The following is a 12,741-nucleotide window of genomic DNA, read 5'->3' as shown; positions in this document are numbered from 1 at the left end:
AGACTCTGATACTTCTTAATTGTATATCTTGGGCAAGTTGCTAAACATCTCCATGCTTCAGTTTTCCCCATCTAAAATATGGGGAATAACAATAGTTCCTACCTCACTGTAAGAGTTGTTATAAGAATTCTTAAATAGTATCTAACACATTGGAATTACTATGTGTAATAGCCATTGCTGTTGTTTTATTATTATTATTAACTAGGTGTCCTTGAGAAATTTCTTAACCGTTAATTTACTCATTTGTAAAATAGCGATAACAACATGTTTCTCACAAGTTTAGTTATTGAATTAAATGAGCTAAGGGATGCAGAATTGTTTGATAGGAGGTAGGTGCCCACCACAAACTTGCTGAATCTTCCATGTATTAGCTGGTGTTCAGAAGTGTCTGTAATCTGGCTCAGCTCATGACTCTTTGTTTTGTTTGTTTGTTTAAGGGAATATAGTTGGTTTACAATGTTGCATTAGTTTCAGGTATACAGCAAAGTGAATTGGTTACACATATACAACATACATACATATCCACTCTTTAAGATTCTTTTTTTAACACATATATGGGAGAAGGCAATGGCACCCCACTCCAGTACTCTTGCCTGGAAAGTCCCATGGACAGAGGAGCCTGGTAGGCTGCAGTCCATGGGGTCGCTAAGAGTCGGACACGACTGAGCAACTTCACTTTGACTTTTCACTTTCATGCATTGGAGGAGGAAATGGCAACCCACTCCAGTGTTCTTGCCTGGAGAATCCCATGGACAGAGGAGCCTGGTGGGCTGCTGTCTATGGGGTCGCATAGAGTCGGACACGACTGAAGCGACTTAGCAGCAGCAGTAGCATACATTCTTTTTTTTTTTTTAATTCCTTTCCATTATGGTTTATCCTAAGGAGATTGGATATTGTTCCCCCTCTATACAGCAGGACTTGGTTTCAGCTCACTGCTCTTAAATTCAATAGTGTAGGGATAGTAGAGGTGGGGGAAGTACTTCTCTGACAGTCCAGTGGTTAGAACTTAGCTCTTTCACTGCCCAGGTTTGAGCCCCGGTCAGGGAACTGAGATCCCACAAGCTGCATGGTGAGGTACCCCTCAAATAGTGTGTGTGTATGTGTGAAAGCAGTTGCAAACCATAAGATCCTCTTTAGTTGTTAAACATTATTTTTATTATTCTCTACCATGAAATTCCTCCTGCAAGTATTTGTTCGCTAAGCTTGGCTTTATTTCAAATCTCCCCAGTTCCACCTTTTTACCATCTAGTCTGAAGGTTTGCTTTTCTGTGGAGCCTTCAGTATGGACTCCAGCTCCAACATGATCTCTCTGTCTCTTCTAAATTCCTTAAACACCTCCTACCCATTACGTATGTTGTTGTTGTCATCCCTAAGTCGTGTCCAACTCCTTGGTGACCCCATGGACTGTAGCCCACCAGGCTCCTCTGTTCATGGGATTTTCCAGGCAAGGATACTGGAATGGGTTGCCATTTCCTTGACATTTAACCATATATTACTTCATATTGTTTTAAAGTAATCATGTAGGGTGAATGTTTTATAAATTGTGAATTTTCCAACAGTACATGATAATTGCTCAAAAAATATTTGGTCCACAAGTGGGGAACATTTGAAAACATTAGAGGGAAGGTCTTTTTTTGAGTTTGGACTCGGGAGAATCAAGTATCCTCTACAAAGAACAAAGAGCATCACTGGAAAGAGGAAGTTTTTAGCAGAAGTTTGAGATAAGCATGAACAGGCAGAACAGAGCTGATGTGGGAAGTGAGAGGGGCAGAGGTGGTGGCGAAGGACAGAGCAGAGGTCAGGAAGCAAAGTGGACACCCACCCTGCGGGACATTCCTAGAACTCAAGGCAAAGCTCCTTCTTTCCCAAGTCCCTCCAATAGCTATTTTCAGCCACGTCCAATTTTAGAAAGTGACACAAGGTCTCATTCCAATCAGTTCTTTTGCTGATTTCAGACAGCTTATTCCCAAAAATTCCTTCTTCTTGCCCTGGGAGCCTTCCCTGCCCTCAGGTATTTCAGATGTTTGGAAATCCTCCTCTCCACCAGAGGCTTTGCTGACCATCTGAAAGTGAACGAGGTCAGGTGCTGTCTACACTCAGAAATCCCCCTGCTCACTCCATCAGGATAAGACAACTTACCACCCGGATTCTGCAGGATCCAAACAGTGCCTGTTCCACGACAGGAGCCCCTGACTGCCACTCCGTTGCCACTGAGTGAACCAACGTCGTTTTAATGATGTTCATGGTAGCATGGTTGATTCTTGTTTGGACTGCAGTGGAGGAAACACAGCTAATGTGGAGAGAAAGAAGCTGTTGTTCAACCATGACTCATAGGCTTAGGTCTCAACACAAAGTTCAAGTTTGTTTTGCATTTTTGTGGCTTTAAGATGATGGTGAATTGGCAAGGAGAAAGGGAGGCAACATGGTAGGGATAAGAGAGACAGGATTCAGGCTTTATCACTAGTTTCAGTGTGAGTTTGGGTAGCGACTCATGTGGGTTTGAGGAGGTGCCTTCCCTCCTCAAAGTTCTATGATTCTGTATAAGGATATAATGCTATGAAATCTGAAAAATATAGTGAAGATGTTTTCTAAAAGGCTGACTGCTACGTTGAGACAGAGAGGTAGATCAACCTACAAAGGAGGTCCAAAGGAGTACAAAGCAAGGGCAGGGAAAAGGAAGGTTTAACCCCTGGAACATCTTCCCAGTTAAATGTACATCTACATCTTTAAAAACATTCTGCTATTCTAAAGTTAGACTGTGTCATTAGGCACCGTGCACGGATGACAATCATTCCCAGAAGGGGGTGGATCCTCCCCAGGGAAAAGGGTCCCTAATCACTGGACTTGGAGAAGTAGGACATCTCAGGTCTGGGGCTTTGGCCCCCAGGCTCAAAGACGTGGGCCACCAGAGGCCAGCATGCGTGGAGAGGGACCCAGTTGGCTCAGTCCCTTGCTCTCTTTTCACCCAGCCAGGTACAACCAGTCTCTTTCTCTTTCTTTCTAACTTTGTATCCAGCCTCCAAGCCAAAATCTGATTACATAATTAAGTACTTAGTAAGTATTCTCTGATGCTGATTTTTAATGAACTTGGCTGGTACTGCTTCCTGTTTTGAAAGAAACCAGCCCATTTAAAAAGGTAGTCCGTGCCCCCAATACCCACTGTGTCTTAGAAATCAAATGGGCATTTTAAACCATTTTAGAGGGAAAATAATTATATGTAAATAGGTTAAAGTTCTTACAATAGAGAAGGTAGCTATCGAAAAGAGAAACTTGAGTAGCAGAATATGATTGTGATACCAATACCAGTATTTGCCCATCTGTGTATCTATCTATTCATCTATCTACCCTATCTATTCTCAGATTGTTCTGAACTAACATCAGAAATATCATGAACATGTGTTCATGTTCACATCTCCTAGAGCCTGCCTTTACCCTGGGATTTTGGAGCAGAGGTAGGAGATATCTGCTAGACTTTGCAAGGCATCTTCCTACCAAACTACTTTTCAGTCTCCTGGGTACTTTCGAAGGGTACCTTGGAATGAAATCTAGAAATTCACATGGAGGCCTCTGAACTTAACCCCAGGCCTGCTCATGTTCTTTAGTGGAGTAGAATCAAGATATCCTCACAACGTTCTTGGTGTGGGCACTGAATAGTACAGGGCGAAAAAAGAAAACAGAAGTGTTAAGGGAGGGGAGTAAAGATACTGGGAGAGATGATGGGCATTCAGGAGAGGCGCTGTGGTTATTCTCCATAAAACTATTCTCTCTTCTCACTCCAGACCCATGACTATCAACCGCTGAAGGATTAAATCTAACACCATTTCCCTCCTTAAGATCTTTAGGACTTCCCTGGTGGCTCAGAGGGTAAAGCGTCTGTCTACAACGTGGGAGACCTGGGTTCGATCCCTGGGTCGGGAAGACTCCCTGGAGAAGGAAATGGCAACCCACTCCAGTACTCTTGCCTAGAAAATCCCGTGGACGGAGGAGCCTGGTGCAGGCTACTGCCCATGGGGTCGCAAAGAGTCAGACACGACTGAGCGACTTCATGTTCACGTTCACTTAAGATCTTTAATCCCAAGATGCTTGCCATTGCAACCTTGGTTTGCCATTTAGTCCTGCCTGTCTCTTCTTCCTTAACACACCCTGCCACACCTAAATACTTCTAATTCCCCATATGCTCTCTCCTTTCAATAGCATTGCCCATGTTGAACTCTGAGAATGCATTTTCGCACCTAAACCACTTCCATTTTCTATTTGTTCTTTAAGATGCCTCGGGTGCCACCATCCCTGACACCCCCTGCCGGAGCTTGGTCTCCCTCCTAGGTTATCTCTGAGCTCCTGATAGCGTGTCTCTATCATTGTCTCTATTACCATATGCTGTGATCATCTTTTTGCTTTAATATTTCCCTAACTAGACTTATGGACCATAAGCTCTTGGAAGGTAAGACCATCTTTTAACCGTAATCATATTTCTGCTGTCTTGCGCAATGCTAGTCACTTTACTGAAGCTCAATAAATGTTGATGAATTAATCAGTTAGGCTATAGATTGGGGGTAAAACCATCCAAACCATCTGGCATGGGCATGGTGCCACAGAAAACAGCTGATTTCATCTCCAGTGTTCTCCTGGGCATAAGCCTTGAGCCCACAAGCCCTCTCTGACCTGGGCCCCATGTCCACACACAGGGACACATTATTCTCCCCATCTAGGCTTAAACTGTTCACCTCTGAGCTCCATGCTCTCCCTCTTTTGGACATCTATTCCCTTTCTAAACCCACGGGGTTCTTTTCCCTTCGTGTCTCTGCCCCCTCATCGCTCTGTGTACTGTCCTTGTGGGTGCATGTCTCCACGCCTATTTTCACCTGCATGAGTGTGTTCCCTGCCACCTCCACTCAGGTCGAAGTTCTGCACATGGCCCTGGCTCTCCACCAGGCCCTCTGCAGTGCTGTGTACACAGAGGAGCTCGCCTCCCTCATTGGCCTTGAGCCTGTTTTGTACAATTCGCAGTCCCCACAGTCTTCAGCCATGGTTGCAAGAGGCCAACCTGTATGGTTTTCTCTGGAGCTGTTCATTTCTGCCGTACACCTGGCCCAAGACCAGATCTGTGCCAATTACTGAACACTAGATTCTTCACTGCTGTCTCAGGGATGTCAGGAGGTGGTATGTCATGACCTCAACAAGCTCAGAACAATTAAAATTCGATGCCTCGCCTCTGTTAGAACACCTCTACAATTTCTCAGTATACTTTTAAGGAAAAAGGAGTAAATTTGGGAGCTTGGCCTTTCCTAATCCCAGGGATTAGGATTCAGTGAGATGCCAGGTCTCTACTGCAAATAGATAACTATCTTTATATAAAGTTGTAACTTTTGACAATTGATCTAGTTTCATAGTTTATTGTCTATTTTTTAAAAATAGAGGATCATATTAAGCCACTTTCATTGCCATCCAGGGGTCTACACTTGAGAAATGCTGGCCCAAGTTAGGAGTACCATCTGTGACCACAGGTTAGATGGATGTGAGCAGGACCACGAAGGAATCAGATTTGTGACCTTGGCCCTATTACCACTTGCCCAAGTAGGATGTGGTCCGAGAGGCTTGGCAAAGCGGGAGCTTGTTGACTGCAAGCTTGAGAAAGAGCAGGGTTCCCTGCAGATGACCAGTTACAGGTCCCTGTGGATTCTGAGGCTAAGTATAACCCCAGACGTCTAGTGACCAGCTTCATTTTCCAAAGAGCTTCTTGTTTGAAATGGTCTTCCCTACTTCAGTGGATGGGAATAAGTTGAACTAAATGCCTTTTAAGCAGTGTAACATGGTGGTTAAGAGCAGGGGATCAGGAATGAGGCATATTTGAGTCTGTACCCCAGCATGGCCACTTGGCTGCTGTCTGCTCTTGGGCAGGTTGCTTGACCTCTCTGACCCTTATCTCCTTATGTTTTAGAAGGGGATGGTATTAGAGATAGCATATGATCCAGTAATCCCACTTCTGGGCATATATCCAGAAAAGACAAAAACTCTCATTTGAAAAGATATTGGGTTGGCCAAAATGTCTGTTTGGGTTTTTCCATAAGATGTTATGGAAAAACTGGAACAAACTCTTTGGTCAACCAATACATGCACCTCTGTGTTCACAGCAGCACTGTTTACCAAAGTCAAGACTTGGAAGAGACCTAGTGAAAGTGAAGTCATTCAGTCGTGTCCAACTCTTTGTGACCCCATGGACTGTATGTAGCCTACCAGGCTCCTCCATCCATGGGATTTTCTAGGCAAGAATACTGGACCTGAGTGTCCATCAATGGATGAATGGATACAAAGGGGACAGTGACAGCACCTACTTTATGTGTTTCCAGGAAGATTAAATGAGAAGTCTTGCAAGGCGCTTGGCATGTAATCAGGTACTCACTCAATGGTAGCTTCTCTTCATATATTAAGAATATTACGAGTGGTAATAATAGGAAGTCATATTTAAAATGACTCCAGCAAGACAGGGCCCAGATGGGCTGTGCTCTCAAGTCACCACCCCAGTCACCGCTTCCTGCCTTCTCCCAAGGTGACCCCGCTTGGCCATGCCAGCTCTGTCCAGGCTGCTGAGTGAGGGTGGAATCTCGGCCAGGATCGAGCTGCCTGGGTGTGAGCACTGGGCTGGCAGCTGTGAAAGGAGGAGTGTGGAGCAGAGGAGAAATGGGGTGTCAGTGGAGAGGCAAGACTCTGGGGAGGAAGTGGCTTTGCCGTGGGGTGAGGGTGGGGTAAAGAAGAGGGGATGGGCAGAGCTAGAGAGGTTTTCCACAGGAAGGAAAGCAGTTGAGAAAAAAAATAACCCATCTTGTGTCTTATTGGCTTCTTGGTGTCCTTTTCCGGAAACAAAGAATCAGAGAACCCAACACAAAGCTTCTAGAGTGTTACTAAGTATCAGGCCTTTCTCTCTTTTATTTTTTTTTTTTATTTTGTGGAGGGTGGGCAACTCACCACTGTCCTGTCTGCAGCTCCAAAAAAGGGAAAATGGGCTGTGCTTTACAAATGGTCAGACTGTCCGACCAAGATCGAATGTGTGCTTTTCACCCCAAAAGCCTTGTTGCACAACTTGGTGTTATTTCCACAGGCAGCTGAAGTAATTCTGCTCTTGAAATCTTGCCCCGTATGACATTTTTTTTCCCTTGTTTGTTAGCCCAGTAATTATTGACAAACAGTCCCCTAGTTCAGCTCAGTTCAGTCGCTCAGTCATGTCCGACTCTTTGGAACCCCATGGACTGCAGCACGCCAGGCCTCCCTGTCCATCCGAACTGCCGGAGTCTACTCAAACTCATGTCCATCGAGTTGGTGATGCCATCCAACCATCTCATCCTCTGTCATCCCCTTCTCCTCCTGTCTTCAATCTTTCCCAGCATCAGGGTCTTTTCCAGTGAGTCAGCTCTTCGCATCAGGAGGCCAAAGTATTGGAGTTTCAGCTTCAGCATCAGTCCTTACAATGAATATTCAGGACTGATTTCCTTTAGGGTGGACTGGTTGGATCTCCTTGCAGTCCAAGGGACTCTCAAGAGTCTTCTCCAACACCACAGTTCAAAAGCATCAATTCTTCGGTGCTCAGCTTTCTTCACAGTCCAACTCTCACATTCATACATGACCACTGGAAAAACCATAGCTTTGACTAGACGGGCCTTTGTTGGTAAAGTAATGTCTCTGTTTTTTAATATGCTGTCTAGGTTGGTCATAACTTTACTTCCAAGGAGCAAGTGTCTTTTAATTTCATGGCTGCAGTCACCATCTGCAGTGATTTTGGAGCCAAAAAAAATAAAGTCTGTCACTGTTTCCATTGCTTCCCCATCTATTTGCCATGACGTGATGGGACCAGATGCCATGATGTTAGTTTTCTGAATGTTGAGGTCTAAGCCAACTTTTCCACTCTCCTCTTTCACTTTCATTAAGAGGCTGTTTAGTTCTTCTTCCCTTTCTGCCATAAGGGTGGTGTCATCTGCATATCTAAGGTTATTGATATTTCTCCCAGCAATCTTGATTCCAGCTTGTGCTTCATCCAGTCCAGCATTTCTCATGACTCTGCATATAAGTTAAATAAGCAGGGTGACAATATACAGCCTTGATGTACTCCTTTCCTTATTTGGAACCAGTCTGTTGATCCATGTCCAGTTCTAACTGTTGCTTCCTAACCTGCATACAGGTTTCTCAGGAGGCAGGTCAGGTGGTCTGGTATTCCCATCTCGTTCAGAATTTTCCAGTTTGTTGTGATCCACACAGTAAGAGGCTTTGGTATAGTCAGTAAAGCAGAAGTAGATGTTTTTCTGAAATTCTCTTGCTTTTTCGATGATCCGACGGATGATGGAAATTTGATCTTTGGTTCCTCTGCCTTTCTAAACCCAGCTTGAACATCTGGAAGTTCACAGTTCACGTACTGTTGAAGCCTGGCTTGGAGAATTTTGAGCATTATTTTGCTACTGTGTGAGATGAGTGCAACTGTGTGGTAGTTTGAGCATTTTTGGCATTGCTTTTCTTTGGGAGTGGAATGAAAACTGATCTTTTCCGGTCCTGTGGCCACTGCTGAGTTTTCCAAATTTGCTGGCATATTGAGTGCAGCACTTTCACAGCATCATCTTTCAGGATTTGAAATAGCTCAACTGGAATTCCCTCACCTCCACTAGCTTTGTTCGTAGTGATGCTTCCTAAGGCCCACTTGACTTTGAATTCCAGAATGTCTGGCTCTAGGTGAGTGATCACACCATCATGATTATCTGGGTCGTGAAGATCTTTTTTGTATCGTTCTTCTGTGTATTTTTGCCACTTCTTAATATCTTCTGCTTCTGTTAAGTCCATACCATATCTGTCCTTTATTGTGCCCATTTTGCATGAAGTGTTCCCTTGGTATCTCTTATTTTCTTGAAGAGATCTCTAGTCTTTCCCATTCTATTGTTTTCCTCTATTTCCCTGCATTGATCATGGAGGAAGGCTTTCTTATCTTAACTCTCCTTGCTATTCTTTGGAACTCTGCATTCAAATGGATATATCTTTCCTTTTCTCCTGTGCCTTTTGCTTCTCTTCTTTTCACAGCTATTTGTATGGCCTCCTCAGACAACCATTTTGCCTTTTTGCATTTCTTTTCCTTGGTCTTTGCTGCCTCCAGTACAATGTCATGAACCTCCATCCGTAGTTCTTCAGGCACTCTGTCTATCAGACCTAATCCCTTGAATCTATTTTTCACTTCCACTGTATAATCATAAAGTGAAAGTGAAGTTGTTCAGTCATGTCCGACTCTTTGCGACCCCGTGGACTGTAGCCTACCAGGCTCCTCTGTCCATGGGATTTTTTAGGCAATAGTACTGGAGTGGATTGCCATTTCCTTCTCCAGGGGATCTTCCCGACCCAGGGATCGAACCCAGGTCTCCTGCCTTGTAGACAGATGCTTTACCGTCTGAGCCACCAGGGAAGTCCACGTATAATCATAAGGGATTTGATTTAGGTCATACCTGAATGGTCTAATAGTTTTCCCTTCTTTCTTCAATTTAAGTCTGAATTTAGCAATAAGGAGTTCATGATCTGAGCCACAGTCAGCTCCTGGTCTTGTTTTTGCTGACTGTATAGAACTTATCCATCTTTTTCTGCAAAGATTATAATCAATCTGATTTTGGTATTGACCATCTGGTGATGTCCATGTGTAGAGTCTTCTCTTGTGTTGTTGGAAGAGGGTGTTTGCTATGACCAGTGTGTTCTCTTGGGAAAACTCTGTTAGCTTTTGCCCTGCCTCACTCTGTACTCCAAGGCCAAATTTGCCTGCTACTCCAGGTATTTCTTGTTTGCATTCCAGTCCCCTATAATGAAAAAGACATCTTTTTTGGGTGTTAGTTCTAGACGGTCTTGTAGGTCTTCACAGAACCATTCAGCTTCACCTTCTTAAGCATTCCTGGTCAGGGCATAGACTTGGATTACTGTGATATTGAATGGTTTGCTTTGGAAACAAACAGAAATCATTCTGTTGTTTTTGAGATTGCATCCAAGTACTGCATTTTGGACTCTTGTTGACTATGATGGCTACTCCATTTCTTCTATTTCTTCTAAGGGATTCTTGCCCACAGTAGTAGATATAATGGTCATCTGACTTAAATTCACCCGTTCCAGTCCATTTTAGTTTGCTGATTCCTAGAATGTCGACGTTCACTCTTGCCATCTCCTGTTTGACCACTTCCAATTTGCCTTGATTCATGGACCTAACATTCCAGATTCCTATTCAGTATCGCTCTTTACAGCATCGGACTTAGCTTCCATCACCAGTCACATCCACAACTGGGTATTGTTTTTGCTTTGGCTCCGTCTCTTCATTCTTTCTGGAGTTATTTCTCCACTGATCTCCAGTAGCATATTGGGCCCCTACCAACCTGGGGAGTTCATCTTTCAGTGTCCTATCTTTCTGCCTTTTCATATAGTTCATGGGGTTCTGAGGGCAAGAACTAGTCCCCTAGTTCTGCGAGGCTCAAAGCTGGGAGCTCAGCAGCAGCTACCAGGGCATCTCCAGAAAGCACGTTGCATTCTGGAGTAATGAGTGATCCCCACCCTCTGGAGCTTCTAGCCTGGTGCCGCGTGTCCTTCAGCTATCAGTATCCAACTGAGATGCAGCGTGGTGCACACTGATGCCCCCTAGAGTGAGTGAGTGAGTGAAGTCCCTCAGTCGTGTCCGACTCTTTGCGACCCCGTGGACTGTAGCCTAACAGGCTCCTCCGTCTATGGGCTTCCCCAGGCAAGAATAGTGGAGTGGGTTGCCATTTCCTTCTCCAAGGGATCTTCCTGACCCAGGGGTTGAACCCAAGTCTCCCGCATTGCAGGCAGACGCTTTACCCTCTGAGCCACCAAGCCATGCCCAATGGATGGAAGCTTAGGAAGTTTCTCCTATCTCAAACGGGAAGCAAACACCACAAGAGAGCAGGGTTTCAAAAGCAGGGTTTCTTCACCATCTTGGAAACACCCACTTGCCTCCCCCACTGTCCCCAGAGTTTCACTTCTTATCTCTGCTGAGCCACTCGCTTTTCCATATTCTTTTTCAGACTCTAGTCTCCAACTTTCATCAGGCTTTATTTATGTAACCAGTCGATTTATTTGACTCTGAGTTTCCTCACTTCCCCTCAAATCAGCCTATTATTTGGAACAGTCTATTCCCCGATGGCTCAGCGGGTAAATCTGCCTGCAACGCAGGAGACACAGGAGATGCGGATTCGATCCCTAGATTGGGAAGATACCCCAAAGAAGGAAATGCAACCCACTCCAGTATTCTTGCCTGAAAAATCCTGTGGACAGAGGAGCCTGGAGGGCTACAGTCTGTGGAGTCCCAGAGTTGGGCACGACTGAGCGACTAAGCATTGTTTGATATAACTCAGCTCAGTTCTATTCTCACCTTAGATTTTGCACCTTCGAAATCAACTCTTCATCCTCATCTCCCAAATCAGCCCAGTTTCGTCATTTCTATTAAGCAGTGCATCCATGTACCCAGTCCTTCAAGTGAATCTTTGACTCTCACCTGCCACCTTCCTAAATCGTCACCGGCAGCTCTGGCTGCTTCTTGGTTCATCTTAAAATGTCACCCGACTGGCCCTTCGTCACTGCCACTCTGTAAAGCCCAAGCCCTTATCACGTTTTCAAGCCTGTACCTTGGTAACAGCCCCTTCCAGATCTCTCCATCCTGCCTAGTATGTCAAAATGAATCCACTCAGAACACAGATCTCATCACTGCATTTTCTGCACAGAAGCCTCATCACTGCCTACAACACAAAGTCCAGCCAGACAGGCAGCCTGGTGTTTCCCACACTCCTCTGCAGTCTGGCAGCTGACTTCTGCAACCACCTCCCCTCTCCGCAGAGGACACCCACTGCTCCCATTGGGCTGCTTTTACTATACTGTACCCCACTTGGTATGTGGGAGGTGCTAACTCCTAGGGAGGGAGAGAGGCAGGCAAGGAGGAAGAAAGTACTTGGCAACATCCCCTTCACAAATCTTTCTCTGAGGGCTCCAGTCCTTCCTCTAGCACCCAGCTCGGAACTGCTCCACCATTCAGGTCTACATCACTTACCAACATACAAGCAAAAACTTGGAGTATGAAGATTTCCAAACTGATATAAAACCCTCATGAGCTCACCAGCCACCTTTAACAGCCATCAAATTTTGCCGTATTTATTTCATCTATCCTGTCTCCACATTTTTTGGGGGTGTGTTAGGGGGAAGGTAGAACACTTTAAATCAAATTGTAGACATTGTGCAAATTTATACACAAACACCTCAGCATGTGTCCCCCCAAAGGACGTTGTTATACATAGCCACAAAGCCATGATCCCACCTAATAAAACTGATCATAATTTCTTCTTAACACCTATTATTCAGTCTATATTCAAGTTTCCAAAGTTGTTCTTAAAAAAATCATTTTTAGAGTTGGCTGTTTTTTTTAATCAGGATCCAAACAATGTCACGCTTATTTATCATAATTGGTTTTGTCTGTGAGATCTCTTTTAACTCCTTTTAAAGCAGAATATCTTTCCCTGGTGGCTCAGATGGTAAAGAATCTGCCTGCAATGCAGGAGACCTGGGTTTGATCCCTGGGTTGGGAAGATCCCCTGGAGGAGGGCATGGCAACTCACTCCAGTATTCTTGCCTGGATAATCCCATGGACAGAGGAGCCTGGTGGGCTACACAGTCCATGGGGTCACCAAGAGTCAGATATGACTAAACTAGAGTAGTCCAATTTTCCTCCCCTCCCCA

Source organism: Bos mutus, chromosome 16 (genome assembly GCF_027580195.1).
Source record: "Bos mutus isolate GX-2022 chromosome 16, NWIPB_WYAK_1.1, whole genome shotgun sequence".
Classification (NCBI taxonomy): domain Eukaryota; kingdom Metazoa; phylum Chordata; class Mammalia; order Artiodactyla; family Bovidae; genus Bos; species Bos mutus.
The sequence above is the reverse complement of the archived record's forward strand: the minus strand, read 5'-3'. Positions refer to the sequence as shown.